Genomic DNA, 23,645 nt, shown 5'->3' with positions numbered 1-23,645 from the left:
GGCGCGGGGCGCGGGCGCCCACCTTAACCCCCGCCGCGCCGGGCCCAGGCAGTGCACCCGCCCAGGCCAGGAGTTTAACTGTTTCTCCCCTTAAGATCGGGCACTTCCAAATTGGGAAGAAAGACAAAGTTACCGTGCAGTCTTAATAAGCTGGAGACATGCGACATCTTAATAAGGGGTCACAAACTCATTAACTGGAAAGGAAGACCCTGCAGCATGCATACATGCACCTTTAAAATGATCAAATTGATGCCGTTGGCATTTAGAGTAAATTTAGAGTGTTGGGAGGATGTTTTAGAAGAATCTCATTTTTATTCAATCGTACAACACAGGATGTCTTAGAAGAAACTCATTTTTATTCAATCCTACAACACCCGCCTCACCAGCCCCCCCCCCACAAAGCTACTTAAAACCCCAGAGACTCAACACTACCATTCCAAAGGTCTTCCATCTGTAAACCAAATGCAGAATTACAGAAGACTTTAGTGTGGGAAACTGGCAAAATCAGAATGTTCGTCAAGTTCAGACGTGGATTTACATCCTTTATTCTTGTTTTGTCGACATTAAAAGATGCTAGGCCTGAAAAGCACTCACTTGAGCAGATGAGTATGAGCACCTACTTTATTTATACAGCAGACTCCCAGGTTTCCTGGGCTTCACTCTCCACAGCTGACTTCATCTCTAAGAAGTGTGTTTTTCAAATCCTTGAAACCCAGGGAGAGACTAGATTTACTTCAGTTCCTGTCACTTCTCCCCCCAGCTGCTGCTGGTTTCTCTGTGCCTGTTATTTCTCCCTTGACTAAGGTTCTGATGGAACACAGGTACCTTTCCTTTCCAGGGCCCTATGCGAGGCAGGCACACAGCACAGTCTAACAGGTCCAGTGGAAATGATAACGCATATGTGCTTTTCCCAGGGGTTCCTAGAGCTGGCCCCTAGCATCCACCCACATTTTCCCTGTGGATAGAGAAGAAGCAACAGTGGCTTTGTTTTTTTCCCCTAGTCTTTCTATCAAATCCAACCAGGGAGCTATTTTTTGTAACAACGGTTAAATAACAGAAAAACTTTCTGCCACAGAGTCATCCAGCCCCATAGAGTCTGAACCACTATAACAGAATCATTATAACAATGATGGCCCTGGTGCCATAAAAGTCTGTGCATCTTTTGAGTAGTATCAACCACTTACTTCTAGATAGCACATTAGAGACGACCCAAGCGAATCACCCATCATGTCTCCCTCACACAACTACTTTATAGAGGTAGGGTAGAAGTTGGTTTTGGAGGTGTGGAAGCCAAACTCCAGGGTAAAAAGAAAGACTGAGAAGACTTGCCTTTCTATTTTAATAGTTGACAAGAAAGTGCTCAGCCATATAAAGTGGAGCAACTTTACACTGATGATCTCAACACACTTTGCATTAACTCATAATTAGGCCAATTGTTCCCTCACCTCCTCCGGTGACTTTTCCTGATATTAAATTCTCAGGGAAAACCATCTGCTACTTTTGACCACTAGGGATCATTTGATATATAACACCAAAAATATCAATTGTCAACTTATGGCTGCAACAAATGACTTTGCTATCAGGGATAGGGATAAAAAATTATATTTATGGAAGGCAGAAGAGCTTTGTTTATGTTTTTGAGAGGAAAGGAGGAAAATTAGCCTATTTTAATACCAGTCCACTTTTGGAAAATTCTATTTTGTCTCCACTTTCCAATGGGAAATTGTGGAAATAGGAAATTGAATGATTTGTTAAAATTAAGTATGAAAACAGGTGTAAGGTATGAGTTGATGTTTGCTGACTTTCAGTGTGCTGGATTTAAGATTCTTCCGCAGAAGCCAAGGAATCACCTCTAATAATTTATTGATTCAACTGTCTTGATACTTCCCCTTCCCCCAACACATCCATACCACATTGAGTAGAAACAAAAGCTAGTCCATGGGAAGGGATAGCGACTCATTCTAGGCTTTGGAGTCATTTCCCTAGAGGCCTGAGAATGGCAGGGATGATTCCTTTCATGATAAATTCTAATCCTGGTTCTTGCATCTAATTTCCAGGTAGGTACAAATAAGCATTAGTTTTTGCATCCAGGAATGTGGATAATGACAACAGCAGGCCTTCCCCAGGGGCCTACAGACATGATTAACTCTACAAGAAAATACTTAGAAATCCATTTAAGGTGGAAGATGCTTTATTAATACATCCTTCCTGTCATTGCTTCATTATTATGGCTGGGCAGAAAAATAACAATTCTTACAGACTCTTTAAGAGTTTCAGTTTGTACCTGTCTACAAGCAGTTGATCTAAGAGAGTCAAACCACCTTTGTCTCTGACAGTGAAGGGAGAGTACCAGCTTAGCATCTCACCATTGTCAATGGAAAACCCAGTAGAGTTCAGGGAGGTTTCAGGGTGGACAAAGAAAAGCCACTTGCAACCTCATACCTGCTTTGTGAGCCCAAAGATTCGAACTTTACTCAAAAATAGAAGTTTAGAAAGTGGTAAAAGGTCAGAGATGCCCTCATAATTAACAAGACAGAATCTACTTTATTCAAATCTTTCATTGAAGTGGTTTGAAAAGATGAAGATCAAAATCATATGTCAACTCCCTTCCTATCCCTTAATCCCTAAATATAACCAACACTTAGTGGCTTATCTTATATCCTGTTTCTTGCTTCATAAAAACTGCTGGATTTATTTTATTTTTCCCAGCATATGCAAGTTAATGAAAAAGGGATGACAGTCAGAGCAATTTCATTATTTGTGTTCTTTACAGAAACAACTTCCTTTCTGCCTCCTTGAAAGCAGATTCCTAACGAGCGCCCACCTCCACCCTCTTCCCTCCAACTCCCTCTCCTTCCTTCTTGCATACACATATACTGTACACATAAATCAACTTGTCACAGCTTGTCTCTGGGCTGACAGCTGTAATTGCTTCAGGTTATAAAAATATCTATAGGACAATGCCTTTCAAGCTCACAGACACGCACACACATACACACACGCATACACACTCTCTAAGCAAAAGGAAACAATCATATTCCATTTAATAATCCTGGGACTGCGAAGGGGGTGGAGAGAAGCTTGCCATGGGGACTCTGGAGGGCTGATAGGCAGGCGAGGAGATGGTAGATGGAGACTTCAGGCAGCCTTGGCATCTGTACACCGGAGCAGGATTGGGACATGGAAGAATTCCCAATGAAAGAGAAATTAGCAGTGGTTTTTGTTTTACTCTGTGTTACCTACAGCAAGCTGGGGCTAGCTAAATTACTGTCACTATTCCATACACACAAGAGACCAAAAGAGGAGCACCAGCTTAACAAATGCCAGTTCTGCTTCTCCTTTTCTAAAAAGGCTAAAGGCCCCCCTCTCCTGGTGGAGATCTCAAATAGGAGCATAGGCAAAGAGCTGAGAACGGCAGGTAGACAGTGGCGTGAGGCCAAACAGACACTAGAAGGTTTCATCAGAAAAGACAGCGTAAATCTGGATAAAGTGGCTCCTTGAAGGGAGTAGGGAATGACCAGGGTCTGGAAAGATGTATGCTATTTTTTGCTCCTCCAGGAATATAGGATCAAAATAAAATCCCTGTTCAGCTGGGTTTTAGTCCAGCATGTTAGGATTTCAGCAGGAAGAGCAAAAGGGCAACTTGAAAGGGGGAGAGGGCTCCAGGGGTCACGAATAAAGAGAATTGAGAGGGAGGATATGAAGGAATGGCAGAGGTGAGGCTGTCTGTGGACTTTGAAACCCATAAAACTTTATAAGAGATGCAGAAAGTGGAGAGAAGGTCGATAGAACAATTGAAGGTAGACAGAAAAGTCAGAAGGAGCAGGATGAATGAGTCAAAATCAAAGTGCCAGTGAAGCAAAAGGCAGGGACCTAGAGGGGACAACCTAAGAGTCAGGGGTCTTGTGGGCAGAATCCTTCCTTTTTATTTAGGTTTTGGGTCATCATAAGACTCTGGGATCACAGAATCACAGAATGATACATTCAGAAGGAACCATGGAATATCTTTAGTATAACCCATTCATTTCCTAAGTAAAGGACTGAGCCCCAGGAGGGAGGAGTAATTATCACAGGGGCATTAAGTGAATAACTGGCAAATCAGAACTAGAACTCAGAACTCCTGACTTCTGATTCCAGGGTTCTTTCTACTATACCTACTATACCTGTCAGGTAAGGATGAGATGTAAGAGCTGAATAATAATATATCATCTTCGTCTGCTTCCTCTGTGGACAAGAGAACCACAGAGGGCTTGATACTATTATTGCCCAGTGTACCTCTGGGTCTCCACTTATTCAGTTGAATTCAATTTATTTAATAAGCCAGCAAGTAGATCTTGAGCTCCTCATGTGCACTAGGAACTGTGTTAGAGCTAGAAAGACAAAGAGGAAGGACACGGCCCTGCCCTCATGTTGCTTATAATCTAGGACTATTGGGTTTGTCATGGCTTTATTTATATTAGCATTCATGAATGGTGAGGCTATCATGAATTCTGCTCTGCACTTCCCATAAGCCTGTGAGAACCTTCTCATTGCTGAGAAAAATAAGCTGGGGTCTGTCTAGCCCTTGGGAAGAATTTTGTCCCATTATGCTTGTCCAAATTCTCAGGCGTGGCCCTAGTTTTCTAGCTGCATTTAAAAGAGTAGTAGTTGAGAAGAGCTACTCTCAAGGATTTCTAAATATAGGGAAGCACTTCATCTCCTGTATTTTGCGCATACTCAGAGCCAGCAGAAGCAAAGAATGGGAGAGACAAAAGCAAAAGTAACATGGTCCTTGCCCTCATAAAACACACTGTCTAGCAGGGGAGATGAATGTTAAAGAATTTTACAGCATAGTGACTACAACTATGATAAGCACTGTGAGGGAGATGTGGAAGACGTCATGTGACAAAGTTGTTATCAAATCTGAAAGATCAGGAAACATTGTCTAAGGAAATGACATCACACTGATACTCACTAGTAAGGAGGGGATGAAGGGATGGGCAGGTATGGGCAGGAATGTCATAGCAGGCATGCAGGACAGACACTACATGACCCGTGACCAGAAGGAATGCCTTGTGCAGGCTCCAATGGGCTTCACTCAAACTAAGGATGGGTACCTCGGAAGTGCTCTATGTCTCATTGAAAACCTCTAACTGTCGACATTCTGCGTTCATGCATTCATCACTTCATTCAGTACATATTTATGCATGAATAAAGACCGTGACCATAGAGTTTGGAACCGGACAGACCGGAAGTCAAATATTCACCTTCTTCATTATTAGCTGTGGGATCTTGAGGACATACCTCACCTATAAAATATTTGTCTTAAAGGGGACCTACCACCCACGGCTGGTGTGAGAATGAGATGAGGGAGTAGGTGTGAAGAGTTTGACACAGGCCTGGTGGCTCCCAGGCTTCTCATATTGGGACTGGAAGGAGTGCCATTGGATATGCTTCCCTCATTCCAAGTTGGCTTATACTTGACAGAGAACCCACAGCTGCCTGCTGAGCACAGGTCCTGGGAACACTCTCAGGGTTCACAACATGAAGGGTTTTTGTTCCAGAGACTGCAGAAACTTCATCTGAGATGTGATCAGAAGAGGAAGTAGCTCAGCCTTGACACAACCCATGGCAGGAAGAGCCATGACCCCAGCTCCTGCTCCATGGACACAGCCTCTGTCCTCCAGAGGCATACCACCTGTACTTGGGAAAGAGGATACAGCTTTTTCTTTCTGTAGCAGCCTAAGAATTTTGCCATGTTTCCCCATATGCCAGAAAGGTAGCCTAAGAACCTGAAAAACAAACAAGATGCCTCCATCTCATCATAAAGTGGCCACACCTTTGACCTCCTTTCATGAACCTGTAAGTCCTTTTCTCCCATGTGCCTAATGACTAAATCAAAGCTTCCTCAGGTATGGAAGGCCTGACATGCTCAGGTCACAATCTTAGACTAGTCATGTGATAAGAACATCCTGTGCCTGCCTTCTCTTTCCTGATTTCTACATCCCAGGGCAGTGCATCAGGATTAACCCCGGACCACTGTGGAAGGTTACCTGCAAACATTCACCTACATTCACATACAGACACCAATTCTAATATGCATAAGGCTCAGGTCAACCAGAGTCAGAAAGTGGCTTCTCAAACAGAAAGAGTTTTGTGAATAGCAGTCTTACCAATATCAATTTTGAAACTTTAAACTCCAAATTCACTGTCAGAGGACCTTGACTTGTCTCTGCCCCTACTCTCCTTTCTCCCTAAACAATCGCCTATACTAGTGTCTCTCGTTGACCTTTTCTCATTTTCTTTAGAGGTTTTATACCTTTGTTCCCCAGTCAAGAGCAGCAGCAAAAGAGCCAAATTTTAATGAGACAGGAGTTCATTTGATAACATCTGAGTCAAACTGTACTTTTTATTGGAGGTGACATTGGTGCAAATATCATTTTGTAAGCCAGAAGAACTGGGTTCTGGTTTCAACTCAGCCCATCATTTTGTCAACCTTAGATAAGGCTCTGCTTTTTTTTTTTAAGTTCTTTGTTAAAAGAACCAACATCTTCATGATCTGTGTGTCATTGAGAAGATCTAATAACTAATTCACTCAAATGGGCTAATGCACTTGTGAAGAACTAAGAGAAGGATTCTAGGTTACAATGGTAAGACAATGGAGAGGCTGGGAGTCAAGGGTCTGGAATTAAAGCCCCAAGTCTGCCACTTCCTAGCTGTGTGAAATTGCCCTGGCCTCTTCCCCTGGCCTCTTCCCCTGGCCATCCAAACAAGAAGTTTGGATTAGATGACTTTCCAGGACTTTCAGTTATATTAGTCTAAGAATATAATGCTTCTCAGCACTCTCATCAAAAGAGGTTTGCCCCTCAGATTCACTCACCAATTTCTCCCACACAGAAATAGCCTTTCTCATACAGCCTTCTCGTCTTCCTGTTCACCCAGATACCCACTTCAGGATTTAGAAAACTTGTACAAATTAATTAATGAGCGACCCTGGATCTAAGGCAAGCCATGGAAGAGTCAAGGTGATGAAAAGTCTTCCGATAAAGGGTTTCTTTAAGGAAAAGAAAATCCCACAATGCAACCAGCAATGTTAATCTTCAATAAATATACTGTTAATATTTAACTGGCATTTATTTAAACTTACAGTAACTGTCCTATTAAATCTAAATTAATTGCCCATTTGGGAATCTTCCCCTAAAGCCTAGCTGGGACATGGCTGTCTAGATATAGTCTATGCCAGGCATCCAGCCATAAAAAGAATATTTAAACCCTCCTTCTAAGGCTAGACAATTAGAACATCCTGGTTGGAAGGGCCGGAGAGGTCAACTGGACTAGTAAGTTGCATACTCTGTGTCCTTCGACTTTCTGGAGGCCTATTTAGTTTCAACTCTTTCAGTAAAGGATTCTTCTGCGTTTCCTGCATCTACTTCTTTCCCTCTCCTCTTATTTCATTTCATTTTTAAGACTCATTCTGCTGTGTTTTGTCTCAGTACCTCCTGGGTCTCTTAAATAAGCCCCTTAGGGGTTGCAGCGTATTCTGAATACACACGCATAGACATATGCATATACATTTATGCGTATATGCAATTCTATGTGTCATAGAGAACATTTTTATAATAGTAGTTGTATATAAAAGACTTAAAAGCTGTGAAATAATCCCTGAGTCATGCTGCTTTAGAAGGGGCAGTGAGAGTGTAATTGGGTAGAACTGAACTTTGCTCTCCTGAAATCAATCAATATTTTTTATTATAAATGTGGTCCTGGCTGAACTTCTGTGATGTTATTTTGCTATGATTGTAACCCACTTACATTTCCACACCAAACACACACACACACACACACACACACACACACACACACACACACACTCACATTTTGTTAGATCAGTTGACTAGTGATACATGTGGATTTCAGACAAACACCTAATCAGATGGGTTAGTGTTCAAGCTGAGTTTACTTCAAACCAACACATCAAGGCTGAACAGAATCTGAACTTTCCTCAAGGAAATAGGAACTGGATGAGACTAAAATCATCCACTCCATGGTTTCTAAAGGTTCAGTTTGCTGAGTTAAGTTTATAAATGTTCGCTGTTTACCTTGCAGGACCTAGTGAGGGAGTGATGAGGGGAAGAGATGGAGTTGGACATGGGAATGGGCAGGGTTAGATGGGGCACTGATGAGGAGAAGTTGGACTGGTGGGAAGCCACTCACACATTTTCAACTGTTTGCTTGTGGAAGGCTTGAATCTGTACTGCCATGGAGGTCAAGTTTCTTTGTATCTCTAACTAAACTAATACACAAATTATCCCACTTCCTTTTTCTCCCTTACTTTAATCACTGTCAATTTAGGCTAAAGATAAGACTCGACTCTTACAGCATCTTCAGTTAAAAATGTGCTCCGTATTCAAAGCATCTTTATTCTTCATTTTACTGACTTACAAATTCAAGAAATAATGAAACACATTTCTATGCTTGTGAGTCACTGTTATTTTCATCTTATTTGCCCATGTTTCTGCATTACCATCAGGAGTTCAGGACCTTTCACAATGAAGCAAGGAGGCTGCTGTTAGGGCATCACAATCTTGTGCCTTCCTCCTAACCTGAGAGTCAACATGAATGCTCCCTTCCAGAAAGGAAGCATTTTCCTAAATCTTTTGTATGCTTTCTTCCTCAAGTCCCATAGAGCGAGCTACAGGTGGTGCTCAGGTTATGAGAAAGTCAAAGCAACTTGTGAGTGACTTGGGAGAGTATACTCACTTGGTGCCCAGGTAACTTGGAATCTGGGGGAGGGAGATGAGGAAAATGTTGTGAGTGTGTATGTGAATAAGGCACAATATGTGAAATAATATATCTTGACTCTCACAACAGTTTTGACAAGGTGTCAGGATCACAGATATCTTTTAAAAGGAGTGGATAATGAGAAGACTATCTTTTTTTTTCAAAGACAGAGAATTAGTTTAAAGCTAAGATACAAATCAAGGGTAGACTGACATGTTTCTATATAGAGAAGTATTAATAGTAGATTCCCCAAGGGACAGTTGCTAGGACAAATCAAATTTAGTATTTTTACCAGTGATCTGTCAAAGGGAATTCATGAGAACTCTCCCAAGTTTGCAGAAGACATTAAGTTCCCTTAAGTAATTAAATCTTCAGCTGACACTCTAGAAAGTTATTCGAATATGTAGAAAAGTGGGCAAATATAATGTAAGATACTTTAGGAAAAATAGTCTAAAGTGTGCTTATAAGTTGATGGACTCAGGGCAAAGGAATAAGAGACAGTGATGTGGAGGAGAACTTGAATGAACTTGAATGCTAGAGTTAATGGCTTTCACTTTATGTCCAAGCTCCACAAATTACAGGCTTGACCTTGGAAAATTTTCTTACCTCTTAAAGTCTCAATTTTTTCCCAATATTAAAAAGGAATATTACCTACCTCTTATGTTTGCTGTGAGGGTTAAGTGAGATAATTTATGTAACGTACCCAATGCAGTACCTGGAGTGTAGTACCAAGTCCACAAATGGTCACTAGTGATTATTCTTTTATAACACAGGAAAGTAACCCTGGAATCAGTTATGGCTAGTAGATCTCAAGCTATGGTCCTTACAACACATACTGGAGTTTAATAGTACAGATTATTTTCAGAAGTTTTTCTTTTACCAAAAAAGAAGTATTGGCCCAAATATTTTGATGAAAAATAGTAGAAGGGTATTGGTAAAAAATGTAAACAAAGAAAGAAATGTTACTTTTACTCAAAATTGCCATGTATAAACTCTTTAGGTATTGCTTACAATCATGATTGCAACTTTCAAATAGTGAAGAAATTTCATGCACGCAATTGCTAAAGACAGAAATCCAAAGTCATTTTTTATCTCTCCTCCCTTATCACTGCCCCTTATAACCCAGTCAATCACTTTCTTGTGTGTGGGTGCTTCCTCCAAAATATCTTTCATATCTATCTATCTTTCTCAACTTCCACTGTCTTACTTGACCGAAGCCATGGTCTCCTTATTTTCTTGTCTGGATTTCTGAAATTCCCTGTTATAAAGATGCCCTCCATCTGCTCTCTCTGGATCTATTTCAATCTCCACATTGAAAGGAAATTTTCCTGAAATCTGACCATGTCATGTTCCTGATTAAATCTTTAGTGGCTCCACACTGCAATTTGAATAAAGGCCCAAATCTTTTATGTGATTTCTGAGCCCTCAGGATGTGGCCTCTGGCCTCTGTGTATTTTCAGCTTTATTTCCCAGACCTTCTTCCTTTATGGAGCCAGGTCAGGCTTTATTTTTTTTTTATTATGAATTTAATTTCTCAAAGGTTCTTCTTTCACAACTGAAGACCTCTGCATATACTTCTTTCCAGCCTAGGATGCGGTCCCCATGTTTTCCTGGCTAAGTTCTATTCATTCTTTTCAGTTCTAACTTCTTCATAAAGGTCTTACTGTGCTATTCCATTCAAGTCGGTATATGGCCACTGCATCAGCACTTACAATACTCTTCAAATTTTTAACCATTTAATTTCTGTCTTTCTCTCTGTTATATTCCTGAAACCTAACACAATGTCTGACACATCATAGGTTTTGATAAATATTTATTGAATTTAAGTGATTAGCACTGCTAGGGAAAATTAAAATTATTTGCTTGTAAGAACCTCCAAATTAAGAAAAATTAAGAAGATAATGACCTTTGGTATTCATATGAAGTGTAAGGGGAGCATGAACACACACTTAATGATCAAACTCTGGCTAAAAATTAAGAAAGAACATGAAGAAATCAAGATAGCAGTTAAAGAATAGACACAACCATATTTGTTCAAAAGGTTATTCAGGCAAAAATAATACCTAAATAGGATAAGAGAAGGTTTAGAGACATTAATGGGTGACCCATATTGTTTATTAGTTTAGGGGTATCTGATATATATCTGTAACCTTTGAAGTATGACTTCTATGTAAAATTGCCACTGTCTGAAACAGGTAACTAGGATATCTGAATTGACATAACCCAGTGTGACCTTTCTAATGTCATGTTCCCATCTACCAAGTAATTCTATTATCTACATGGCTAGAGATGATTGAATAATGCCCCCCCAGCACCCCACACCTTATATCAGAACCCATTCTGTAATATTTCATACACTTGGTAAGAGCATTTTGTTGTTGTTTGTTTGTTTTTGAGTTGGAGTCTCACTCTGTCACCCAGGCTGGAGTGCAGTGGCACGCTCATGCCACTCCAGCGTTGACCTGCTGGGTTCAGGCCATCCTTCCACCTCGGTCTTCCAAGTAGCCAGAACTACAGGCACACACTACCACGTGCGGCTAATTTTTTGATTTATTGTAGAGATGAGGTCTCGCCAAGTTGCCCAGGCTGTTCTCAAACTGGTGGCTCAGGCAATCCCCTTACCTCAACCTCCCTAAGTGCTAGGATTACAGGCTTAATCTACCTCGCCCGGTGGTAAGAGTGCTTCTTAAATGCTAAAAGAAATATGTGTGTGATTTTTATGAAAATCAATCCTGAGTGGGTGGAAAGGCCCCATTAGACAGGATTACTTGTGCTGTCTTGCATTCCTATCTTTCAGCTCCCTTGGCCATTTCCTCCATGTCTGACCCTCGACTTTCACTCTTCATTATGACTGGGGACACCTGCTCCATTGTGCATCCACTGTTTTCCTGGATATCGTCTCCTTTGCTTTTGACATGTCCCTCACTTCATTTGGCTTCCTTCTTCCAGAGGCTCGACTTCTTATAACTAGAAGAGATGAATAACAGCCTGTGTCTCCAAGCCCTGGTCCTATTCTCTTTCTTCTCTACCTCATTGCTTCCCTGAGTCAGCCTACTTTCCAGGCATGATAGGAAGCAATTGGTTTTCCATAGAATTCTTCATTGTTCACTCTAGTAGAAGAGAATTGTGACAGCAATCATCCAAAACAAGGGATAACACATGAGCCTGAGCTCTCGACTGTATGCTCCATATGATTTGCTTCACCAGAAGGTGTTTAATTGTAACTTCGTTTGAGAAAATATATTATTGTTCACATTCATTTCCTGAAGACACAGCTGCATAACATGCACAGGGCCTCAGAGATTCAAAGAAATGGTAAGCCCAAGATTGGAAAGGCTTTAGAAAAATTTCCCCCAAATCAAGGTCAAAGTAAGTTAGTTGAATTGTTCCTGCCCGCCCAGCTGGGATGAGAACATTTTTCTCACATTTACTCAACAAGTATGTCCTAAGATAGGTGCTGTAATTCAACAGGGACAGCTATACCATTGGTCCAACCCCATGGCCACAGACTGCTGGAAGGGACAAATGTTAGAAATAATTGCACAGATAATCAATGAATCGCAAGTGAAATCAATACTACAAAGGGAATATGTAAAATGACAGGAGAACAGAAAAGGGAAGAAGGAACAGTCTTATTCATAATCACTCTATCACAGTACAGAACAAGTAAAATATATTCAATAATAATTAAATGTGAAAAGGATAAATGAATAGGTAAGCATATAAAAAATCTAGACTCATATCTCAGCATTTTTTCCATAGGGCCAGTTGATCAAACCTTCTCACAGGCAGAGATCCGTATTGCATCTTTCATTCTTCTAAGAGGTAGTAGAATTCTAGGTAATTCAGGTGCCTTCCCTTGTTCTTATTAGTTATCAGACCAAACTAGGAGAGGTTTATAAATCAGCTTATATAAACATTTCTAGCACAGTCCTTTTGCTCTTGGAAGAGATGGCTACTCACACCCTCAAAACAAATCTACTTTGATCCCAACATCCAACTTACAACCTCCTAGCACTCTCCATCCAAGAATAACATTAATAATAATCAATCTATTAGCCAGTGTACTTGGTTTAAGTCTGGAAATTTTGAGAAACCACCTTCTAAATTATTTTCCTGGGATATTATCTTTAAGCATTAATAGGCACAACTGACTCTGAATTCTGGGAATTGAGCATAATTACATGGAAATTGACACAACACAAATGCCAAGAATTCTGTTAACCTTTAATATCTTTTAAAAACTCTCCCCTTGTAATTATCGCTTTCCTTTGTCTTAAATGTTACTGATGAATATTTAGAGGCATAAGCAAACATAAAAGTGGATGGATTGTGGAATCTTGGTCTTTGTTTGCAATCCAAGAGTTTTTCGGGTGTTCCATAGACTAAGAGGTGATAAATAGAATACTTGGAATTTGACTATTTCTAGAAGTTATTTCTATCTTTGTATTTGCTCTGCTCAGATTCTCCATGCTGAGTAGAAGCTTCTTTGCATTAATAATTATAGTGACAGTGTAGGTCTAAAGCATTTGGTGTCTAATGCAATTCCTGACCTGTTCTGTGTCTTTGCAGAAGTCATTGTGCCTTTTCGGAGCTTCAGATTTCCTTTCCGTACAGTGAGTGTGATGACATTTAACTCCAACTGCAACAATATTTGCACAGTGGTGTAAACTTTACCGAGGACATTTTCATCCCTTATCTCACTGGTGGGTGGGTGTCTGTTGCGTTTTTTTTTCCTTTTCTCTAGACTCCACTGCTACCACCAAGGCTCTCTTGCTTTTTTCTTTCTACTATTTTAATTAAATCATACCTCATCTCTCTTCCTCCAACCCTGTTGGCCTAAACCAGTACTTCTTAACAGGAACATACAAATTCTTTGGGGGAGTGGAGGTGGGAATTTCAGTGGAGACTGGTTGTCACCTTAATTGGAGAGCTACTGCTGCCATTTAGTGTGTGGGGGCCAGGAAGGTTAGACACTCAGCAAGACAAGGCACGGCCATTCAGCCACAGACGCCAAACACTTGCCAGACATGTAGGTGAGTGAAACATTTTTCTTTTAAAAATAAAAGTTTAAAATGTACTCCATTTGACATATAAACACAAATATTCTTGTGAGGTTTTAAGGAGAAGATTTTGTTTGTTTTGTTCAGAGCTTTGCCAAGAAGTGTTCACTAGTTTGAAAAAATCAAATAACAAATGGGACTGTTTCTCATCGTCTTTGAGTCAGCAATTAATTCTGCATCCCTGTATTAGTCCATACTGTAGCTGTCGCATTCATGGTGATTCTATATATAGATACATCCATACTTCATTACATCCTCTAGTGCATTTGTACCCAAAGATTTATTTTACATTTATATATTATTATCAACCATTTTTCGTTTAATTCTTCCTTAAGGCCAATTAGGACATTACTTAGGTCATTTTTTTGAGGCATGCTTACAGGTGACATATTTTATGCATGAAGTTAATTTTTGCACAGTAATGAGGGTATTATAAGATATTTTTAAAAGGTTTTAGGTTTTAAAAAGTCAATAATAGCTTATCTAAACAATTCCACATATAGAAGCCAGCTTTGTCTTTCCAAAGCAGAGCTCAAATAATGCCCTTGACCTGTTCAGGAAGTTTCAGTGGTCCCTCTGCCTATGAAATGAAGTCCAAATGCCCGAATTTGCTAATCAGGAGCGATCTCAAACTAATTTAATAGAATTAATCTCTGTTGTGGTCCCGCCTTCTAATATCCTATGACCGAATCAATCTAGAGTAGCCATTGCTCTTACAAAGGTGCTTTCTATGTCACAAACTAGTGTGCTCAGACGTCCCTCTGCCAGATGCCCACTTTCCATTCATGGCTTTCTAAATTTCATTTGACCTTCAAGGACCACTTCAAATTCCATTTCTTCCATGAAACATTACTTTAAGCAATGTTCCCCATGCCTGTCTCCCCCATTGATTTAAATCAATCATTTCTAGGAGACATGTCTATATCCATACCACCCTGGGCATACCTGATCTCATCTGATTTTTAGGAGATATATATATTTCACAATTAGAATTACATGTATATGCATTATTTTGTATACTTGACTGAATATTTGTCTGATCTCACCTTCTAAGCTATAAGCTTTCTGAAGCCAGGTGTCACTTCTGCTTTATTTTTTTGTACCTTCACAAAGCTGAGCAAAGTATGGGACCCTGAGTATGAGTTCAATAAATATTCATTGAATTGAATAGTCCTATCAGTAACTGAGAAAGGTAGTCTAAGTATTATGATCTTTATTTCACACATGAGAAAACTCTAAATGTGTCCTGAAATGTAGTTCTATGCAGAGCATCAGATGAAGCATGCTGTAGAGGTGGAACATATGGTTTCTTTCCACCCATGCAAGGTCCAGGTCTGCACCAGGAAAAGAATTAGAGAGGCTGACCTGGATTTTTGCTGAAAGAAAACAAAAATCTTCATTTCCAGATCAACTTTTCAATATAAATGTTTGGATTTACAGGACTCTATATGTCAGTGATGATGGCAAATCTTCCCCCTCTTAAAACATAATCACCAAATAGAGCTGCAGGTTTCCTCTTTTTAAGACTGTCTTCTCAACAGAATTGAGCCAGAAATAAGACATGAGTTTCCCAGAAACTTCCTCAGTCTTGCTCAGCGGTGGAGGGGTCAGGCTCCAGCTGCACTCCTTGGCGTCATGCCAGCCTTGACTAAACCCATCCATCACAGACGAAGCCTGCCCTTCTCGTACACTGCTTGAGTTAGAAATGGAAGTGGCCTTTTAACAGAACATTGTCTTAGGATTGTGTGAAGCAAGGCTGACAGAGAAAGGAAGATTCATTCCTGACACCAATCATACTAATATCTGTCACCAAAATGACATTTTCCCTTTAATGATGAAAAATGCATCAGGAAAGAGGGAGAAGAATGAACAACCTTCATGTGTTGCTCTGGCCTAATAGGGAGGAAACCTCTGCTGCTACCACTGCTGCTTTGCAATTTGGAGGAGGTTAGGAGATAGATGGCCAGTTGGTTACTGAACAAATACAACTGGTACTCTGTTTGGAAGAGAAGGGTGCAAGCAGATGGAAGCCTGTGGGTTAGGCAATGTCACTGAACATCTGAATAATTTCTCACTAGGCCCTCTGCCTGATTTTTCAATAGAACTGCCTCCATTTCTGTCAGGCCCCAAGCAGGTGCTCAGTACTGTTTTTCAGTGCTGCCATATATGTATTTTACCATATTCAGTTTTGCAGAGTGAGTAAACCTCCCAGGAATGCACAGTGAATGGTCCCCAAGTCTTCATTTCCTTTTTCTCTTATGTGGAGGGGCCATAATGCAGACCCCATATGCATATCCAGGGGGAGTCCCTTGTGGCGGAAGACCCATGGGTGGAGGAGACACTGCTAAGCCAAAGCTTTGTGAACCAAGCCTGAACTCACACTGTAGAGCAACTGGTGTTGTGTCTCTCAGTTGGCCAAGCATGTCCCTGGCAGTTGAAGAGAAGCAGCACAATTGCCCCAAGTGCTGAGTGAATATTTTCCAACAAACACCAGCTCTAAAATTTCATTGTTTACAAGGGTGCTCAGTGCTGACATCCGTATAAAATACTTTTCTCTCCTCCCCTCTTTCCTGCAGGCAGAGCCTGCCTTCCACAACAGAGGCTAAAAACAGATATTTGCTTTTCTATCTCTTTTGCTGCTATAGATGGTCACTCTACACTATAGAAGAATTAGATATTCCTCCCTTATCCAAAAGAAGCAAACATCCTCTTCCAGGTCCCTTTTATTTCTGTCCTTAATCACGGTCAGGTGACTGTGAGAGATGGCAAAACATGGCCACCTTCCACCATGACATGCAGATCCAAAGTGCTGAGCATGATGGAGACTGAGTATGAACTCCTGGGTCCTGGAGGCCATTGCTGACCTTGGGGACACACCACCTCCAGACTCTTATTTTTTTGAGCCTTTGATAGTGAGGGGCTTGATTACTTGCAGCCCAGAATATCCAGAGTGTTTCATTTCCATTTCCTTGGAATTAAGGCTGTTTTAACTTTATGAGAATGGCATTTGGAGATTCTGTCACTCAGTCGTGAGCTGGTGCTGCTATGTCCCCATGTCTTCCGCCTTCTGCTCCAACTTTCTCTTATTTCCTCACTTTCATAAACACTGGCAGACCCACGCTGGCAAACACATCAAGAATCATACTACTAGAAGGACTAGGGTACTTCTGAAGTTTTATGCTTTCATAATTCTTTGCAACGTTAATTAACACAACACCCACTCATTAGCTAACCTGCCAACAAGCAACTCCGCATCATTATCTTCTTTACGAAGGAGGAAACTGAGTCATTTATATCCCTATATTTGCATGAGTGGGCTTCTGGCTCCCCTCTCCTCCTCCTACATTCTCACTTTCAAATATATTTTAGTTCAGCAATGCTGTAATTTCAAAGGGCCTTCACCTAAATGATTCAGCCCCCAAAGTAATTGATCACTAGGGCTCACTTGTGAAGCCTCTAGTCCTAATACCAATCCCTACAAATAATCCAGACCACATTATCCACATCCCCAGTTTGGGCTGAATGTGCTGGCCTTCTCTGACATTCTTGGCATTTTCTGCTTCCTTCTATTCCTTCAGACAAGGTCAAATTCCCCAACAAGACCTCAAAGGTTCAAAAGGTTCCAAGCTCTGCAGATAACACTCAGAGCTCTGCCTTAGGGGAGAGAAGGGATGTGCTGGAGCTGTTCCTAGGGAAGAACAGCAGGCAGCAGGAGAAGAACTTCTTGTCTGGAAGCTGAACTGCTGGCCCAGTCCCCGTTGTAAGCCACCTGCAATGAGGCTCCCCACCTCACTCTGGGTTCTTGTCAAGAGGAGCTGCTCTTGCTCCTTGAGGGTACCGGGCTGGCCTGGGCACTGCCAACAGTGCTGGACAAGGACCAAGCTCTGCCTGCTCCTCCCATCCAGGCCACCATGTCACCTGCTCCTTGGGAAGAGAACAAATTGAGCTTGGATGAGACAGTATCCTTAAAATCCCTCCACTCCCCAAGTCCATCCACAGGAGGGCAGGATGTGGCTGTCCTTCACAAAAACTATGCAGCCAAATGCCAGCAGAGTTGGTGGAGGAATCCCACATCCAGTGAAAAATTCATAGAGGAAAATAGGAGAAAAAGCACCACATTCTCTACTTAAGCTAGAAATCAGCCAGGGCTTCCTGACAACAAAGGAAATTACAGTGCTTGAGAGAAGCTACGCAATATGTGCATATGACTTTAATTCACGTGTATTACTTTGTTTATGGAATGACTGATAAAATGTTGAAAATGAGAAAGATTCTCTCTCTTTACACAGTTACAATAACCATAATTGATAGAAAAATGTTGGCTCTGCATAATAAATTACATTTTGTCCTGTAATTTAATTCTCCCCCAACCACCTCCTAGAGCAGAGGCATGTCCCCATTTTGCAGATGAGTGAACTAAGGTCCATGTTAGAAAAGAAGTTGACAAAGTTCACATGATGGTATGTGGAAGATCCTGATCTCAAACCTAGTCTTCTAAGTCCAAATCCAAAACTCATTTTACTGTAATTTGCTAAATGCAAGATGCTACCCACCCTGCTTAAGGAATACTCCCTATGCTGTGGCTCATTTGAGAGAATGAGGAGTACTTAGATAGGATAATAGGGAGAATTTATGAAGGACAAAAGGAAGACTACAATTCAGGAACAGATGGAATAAAGACCAGAACCACTGTTGAGAAGTAGGTCAGGCGAAAAATGTGGCACAGAGAAAGGAAGAAAACCCAAAATGTCTGCGCAATGCAACAGGCCTGCCATTTATCGCACTTCTGAATATCTAAAATGGCAGTATTTGTTGTCCATGGAACAATATGAAGGATTTATAGACACCACCAAGCTCAAAGAGTAGTGACACATTTACCATCACAAAGAGCCCTGTGGGGTGGTTTCCCAGGTGGCCATTGGCAGTGCTGGTGGGCCCATCACGGGGACCAGAGACCTGTTATCTGGAAAGTTCTTGCACGGAATATGATGGTTAGGCTTGTTGATCGCTTGGCAGAATGTGGTCCATGAAACGCTCTCATTCTTGAGAAGGCCTCTTTCTTTGGAATTCAAGTCACTACACCTTTCAGGTTCCCCTCTTTCCTTGACAGTGTCTGCCCAAGTGCCCTCCCTGATTTGTGATGCAGTCATCATGCAAGACACCTTGTCTTCCACCCCATCTCTGCCAATCAACATGACTCACTCTTCAAGACACACCTAAACTGACTCTTCCACGGAGTCTTCTCTCATCATCCCAGAGAGAAAGGATCTCTCTCTTCTGAATTCCTGCACTATTTTGTGTCACCTATAGCATCTAAAACACACTGCCTTATATTATAGTTGGGTGTAAACATATGATATCTTCCCTACAAGAAGATAAGCCATTGTTTCTAAGGCCTTTGTCTTTTTATTAGATCAAGTTGCTTGATAGCAGAAAAGACTCATGGATGTCATCTTGGTCAATGTACCCACTTTATAGATGAGGAAACGGAGGCCTAGAGAGCTAACACAGTTTAGACAAGTTTATACACCTAGGTAAAAGAAGAACTGGAATTCATTTGCATCCTAAACTCAAGGAAGTGCTTGCCTAGAATGAAGACAGAACAAAAGGTTGAATGAATGAATGATTTTGACAAATTTCTAAGGCCTGCCATCCCACTGCCAAAAATGAGGCACAGTCAATTAGTATGGAATCCTTAAGTCAACCCCATTTCAGAGATAACCATGTCATTTAGCATGTGTCGAGGTGGCAGCGTCAGCAACACACAGCATCTGTCCCACCCCAAAGGGTTTTCATGAGAAACTCATGCACAGCTACTTGACATGCAGTTGGGTAGTGGTGTTATTTTTATCAACTGACCAGGGATGAAAGTTATTCAGAGAATTCTGCTTTTATACATAACAAAATAAACAGAAAATCAATCTAGCACTAATAAAAGATGATTGAAATTGCTAATACCAACTCGATCATGCAACTTTGACTTACAAAAAAAGGAGAATGCTTATGGATTTCATGTCTCCTCTACTGTAAACACTGCACAGGACCCCCCTCCCACCACCATCTCCCCCTGCACTCAGCAGGCTGCTGGTGGTTATTATAGGCAGGCTGCCTTAGCATTAGCACAGCAATGCCAATTAATTGCAGTAATGAGCAGGCTTCACATTTAAGGAAACTCACAGCCTGATCCCTAACAGCATTTGCAGGCTCAGAATGTATTTAGAAAGCTCCATTTTAGGAGGTACAGTGTGTGTCTCCACAAAGAGGTGAAGGCTGTGTGTGCACATGCATGCATGTGCACTGTCTTAGAGTCACCAGGTACCTTCCATTCGAGCAGAGAACTGGGTCAGGGAGGTGGGCGCTCCTGGAGAGATGAGCTTTGCGTGTGCTGAGAAGGAGGAGTCTCTGTGAGCAAGAGAAATGAGACTCTGAGTACAAGGGATTTGAGAAATAAACTAAGTGCATGCTTAAGTAGGAAGTTTCTGAAGGTGGAGGAAGAGGGTTTCTGCAGAGACACCTGTCCTTGGTTTTGGAAAAAAATCATCATGCAAAAGAGTAGCATGGCTGTGCGCTGTGCCTCTTGGTTTCCTTTCTTTTCCCTCTCCCATCTTCTTCATAGAAACCTCTGAATGTGCCTCCATTTGTCCCTCCCACTCTGTTCTTTTTCTTGTCTTTCTTTCCATTAGAAAGTGACAGAGAGCAGGAACCCAGGTCCAGCTTCTCACTGAGGGAACCAGGCTCCAGTGAGTCTGTTGTTTAGAACCATATAGAAGTCCTGAGACAAACTCCCAAAAGGAAACTATTTTCCCTTGAGGACTTTCTAATGTATTTAAAAAAAAAAAAAGGCTCACACACTGGGCCGTCAAAGTCACATGCAATGTGACAAAATGGGTAACTATGTTTCACTTAGCACACATCAAAGGAACAAATGGCCAGTGAGCGGTGTGTCTGTGCACCCATGCGTACCCCTGTGGGGCCAGTCTGGTCCATGAGCAAGGGCTGGGTGCAGTTGTCAGCACCCAGGCTTGCCCTCTGGTCCCCTACCTTAAAAGGAAGGAGGCTATGAGGTTTATTTAAATCTGGGATCCGCAGTGGAATCTGCCTGGCCTATCTCTTGTGTTCCTTTGTTTGGTTTTCATGGAAACCTGTGTTTATGGAGAAACTCCAAGCATGCTTGCTACAGACAGATGTTTCTGATCTTTGTCCCTCATCACATTAAGAATGTTCCTTCTGAGAGATGAACCATCATTTTCTTTTCTCGTCTACCAATGCAGGAGATGAAAATAAATTATCAACACTTCCTAAAATCCAGACACTCCCTTTGGATACAGGTGACTCCAAGCAGTGTTTGACAAGAGACTCATTTCCCAGTCGGTGATTGCTACAGCTGATGAAAAAAGAGGTGGAAATGAAGGCACAAATAATTATGTCCACAGTCTTTGTCACTGCTAAAAATAAGAATTAAAACTAGATTCTGCCTCGCTGATGCCAAGGCTAGGCTTCTCCTTTACCCCAGAAGGTCTGTATCCATCTCCCCTTTCCTCTATTCCCCATAGGCTAGAAAAATTGTCAGTTTAAAATTTAATTATATAAAACCCTGCTCCCTTTACCCCCTGTGGATGAGCAATTGTTCTGCTATTTCTATAAAACGCCACAGGAAATATGAAAATAGGAGGCAGGATTTGGAGCAAGACTGTTCCTGGATGCCTGTGGTTAGCGGCGTCAGAGATGGCTGTGAGGATTTTACATCTGTGACAAGGAAGTGATGGGAGGAGGGAGAAAGAAAGACAGAGAGAAAGAAAAAGCAGGTACCACAAGGGAGCCATGTCAGAATGCTGCAGCATGACCTTTGACCTGAAGGAACTGAACCTGGGGCTGAACACAATGGAGAAGAGCCCCCACCTGTGCCAAGCTCACTGCTTAAGGCAGAAGAGCCAGATTGGCAAATGGGTTATAAGCTGAAGGTGAATGAATAACACATTTCCCTGTAGTATAAGGTACCCTCTTCAAAATAGACTGGGCAACATCCATGGTATCGTTCATTCTTTAACCCAGTATATTACTGGGAAGTATTACTGAGTAGTAAAAGTATAGGCAATGGAACCAGAAGCCAGGATTTCAGTCATGGCTCCTTCACTTGCTAAAGGGACAAATGTGACAAATTACTTTCTTTTTGCCTTGGTTTTCTCATCTGTAAAATGGGAATAACAGTAATAGTACCTCTTTCATATAAAGTGCCTGGAAGAGTGCTATTATAATTATTTAATAAATAACCACAATGTAGCAAGTGCAGAACTAGATGCCTGGGCTTTGGTGGTGTAAAAGTCCCTGTGCTTGCAGTCCTGTGGCTCACAGCTTCATGGAGAAGACAGATATGCATACACATTACCAATAGCACGATGAGAGTAAAGACCATGGCATCTAACAAGTGTGAAATTTTAGTCATGAGGTCATCTAAGGATCCAAGAAGTTGGGAACACTTAGCAGAAGAGATAGTTTTATAGGTTTTATAAAATAGGTAAGAAGTTATCAATTGGAGAAGAGAGATCAGATTATTTCTAGTATACAACAGAAAGAACAAAGAAGCTGAGGTTCCAGAGGTCATGGCCTGTTTGGGACCAAACAGTGAGAAGTCATTTAGTGCCTGAAGAGTGGTGAGAGATGAAGTTAGAAAGAAACCCATGAGGCATGCAAGAGAGTTTGGGTTTTGTTTTGTTAGAGACAGAATTCACTGAAGTTATGGCTTTGTTTTTGTTTTTCTCCCAGGTTTTCAAAGTCTTTTAATTTTTTCAGCTTTACTGAGGTATAATTGACAAATAAAAATTGTGTATATTCAAGGTGTATGTGATGTTTTGATGCATGTTGTCATTGTGAAGCAGTTGCCACAATCAAGTTAATTAGCATATCCATCACATCCCATAGTTACCTTTTTTTTTGTCATGTGTGGTGAGAATACTTAGGATCTGCTGTCTTAGCAAATTTTAAGTGTGCAATACGTTATCATCAGTTGTGGTTGCCCTTCTGTATATTAGGTCCCCAGAAGCTACTTATTTTAAAACTGCAAATGTCTAATTTGACCAACATTGCCCCATTTCGCTAAAGCTTTTAAATAAAAGTAGAGGCACGATCCAAACTACAGTAGATCACTAAGGTGTTTTGAGCAGTAATGAGTAGTTGGTAGGGCTGCAGACAAGAAGTAGGGGGTCTTTTCAGAAACTGTTGTAACAGGTAATATGAGAGGTAATGGAAGACTGTAAACTTGACAGCAGCATAGACTAGGATTTCTTCCTAGTTGCTACTTCTCTACCTTAGAAAATTCTACATAGTAGAAGATACCTGAATATGGCAGAAACTGTTCCACATAATACATATCCTCCTCATGTTTTTCACTCAGATATCTCTGAGTTGGTTTAGGATGTCAGTGGGCCCAACTAAAAATCTGCCTTTCCTGGCTCCTCACACAGATGAGGAGTGGCCATGTACTGAGGACCTCGCCTGTGATCTGAGTGGAGACCTTCTAGGGATACCTAAGACAATTTTGTTTTCCTGAATTGGGCAACATTTCTTCCCGTCTTTAACATCTTGTCTTTCTTCCTGCCTGGAAATCTAAGTGAGAGTGGAGATGAAGCAACCATCATTCAACCACGTGGTCAAGAGTCTGACACTAAAGGTTGAAGAGAGAAAAGCTAAGCTCCTGGGATTCTGAAGACATCATGCAACGGTGACATCATGCAGTAGTCCCTCAGTCCTAGACTGCCTTTCACTGGGGTTCTTATACTGGGATTTAGCCTCTAAACTTGGGTTTCTGTCATCTACGGTGAGATG

General features: G+C 41.3%; 1 protein-coding gene across 2 annotated transcripts in view; it reads right to left on the bottom strand.

Moving 5' to 3' along the window:
* Positions 1 to 868, bottom strand: part of NTM (neurotrimin) — a 417,718-nt gene extending 416,850 nt beyond the window's left edge. The window contains exon 1 of one of the 2 annotated variants that reach the window (XR_002482569.1): positions 539 to 841. The gene's annotated coding sequence lies outside the window, so the exon portion shown is untranslated. Of the gene's footprint in view, positions 1 to 538 lie in introns of both variants that reach the window. The other variant, XM_021717830.1, reaches the window with a different exon arrangement.
* Between the last annotated feature and the right edge of the window lie 22,777 nt (positions 869 to 23,645).

Source organism: Carlito syrichta, unplaced genomic scaffold (assembly GCF_000164805.1).
Source record: "Carlito syrichta isolate Samal-C Ts95f unplaced genomic scaffold, Tarsius_syrichta-2.0.1 Scaffold311212, whole genome shotgun sequence".
In the NCBI taxonomy this organism is placed as follows: Eukaryota; Metazoa; Chordata; class Mammalia; order Primates; family Tarsiidae; genus Carlito; species Carlito syrichta.
Note: the sequence above shows the minus strand (reverse complement) of the source record. Positions and strands in the feature narration are given on the sequence as shown.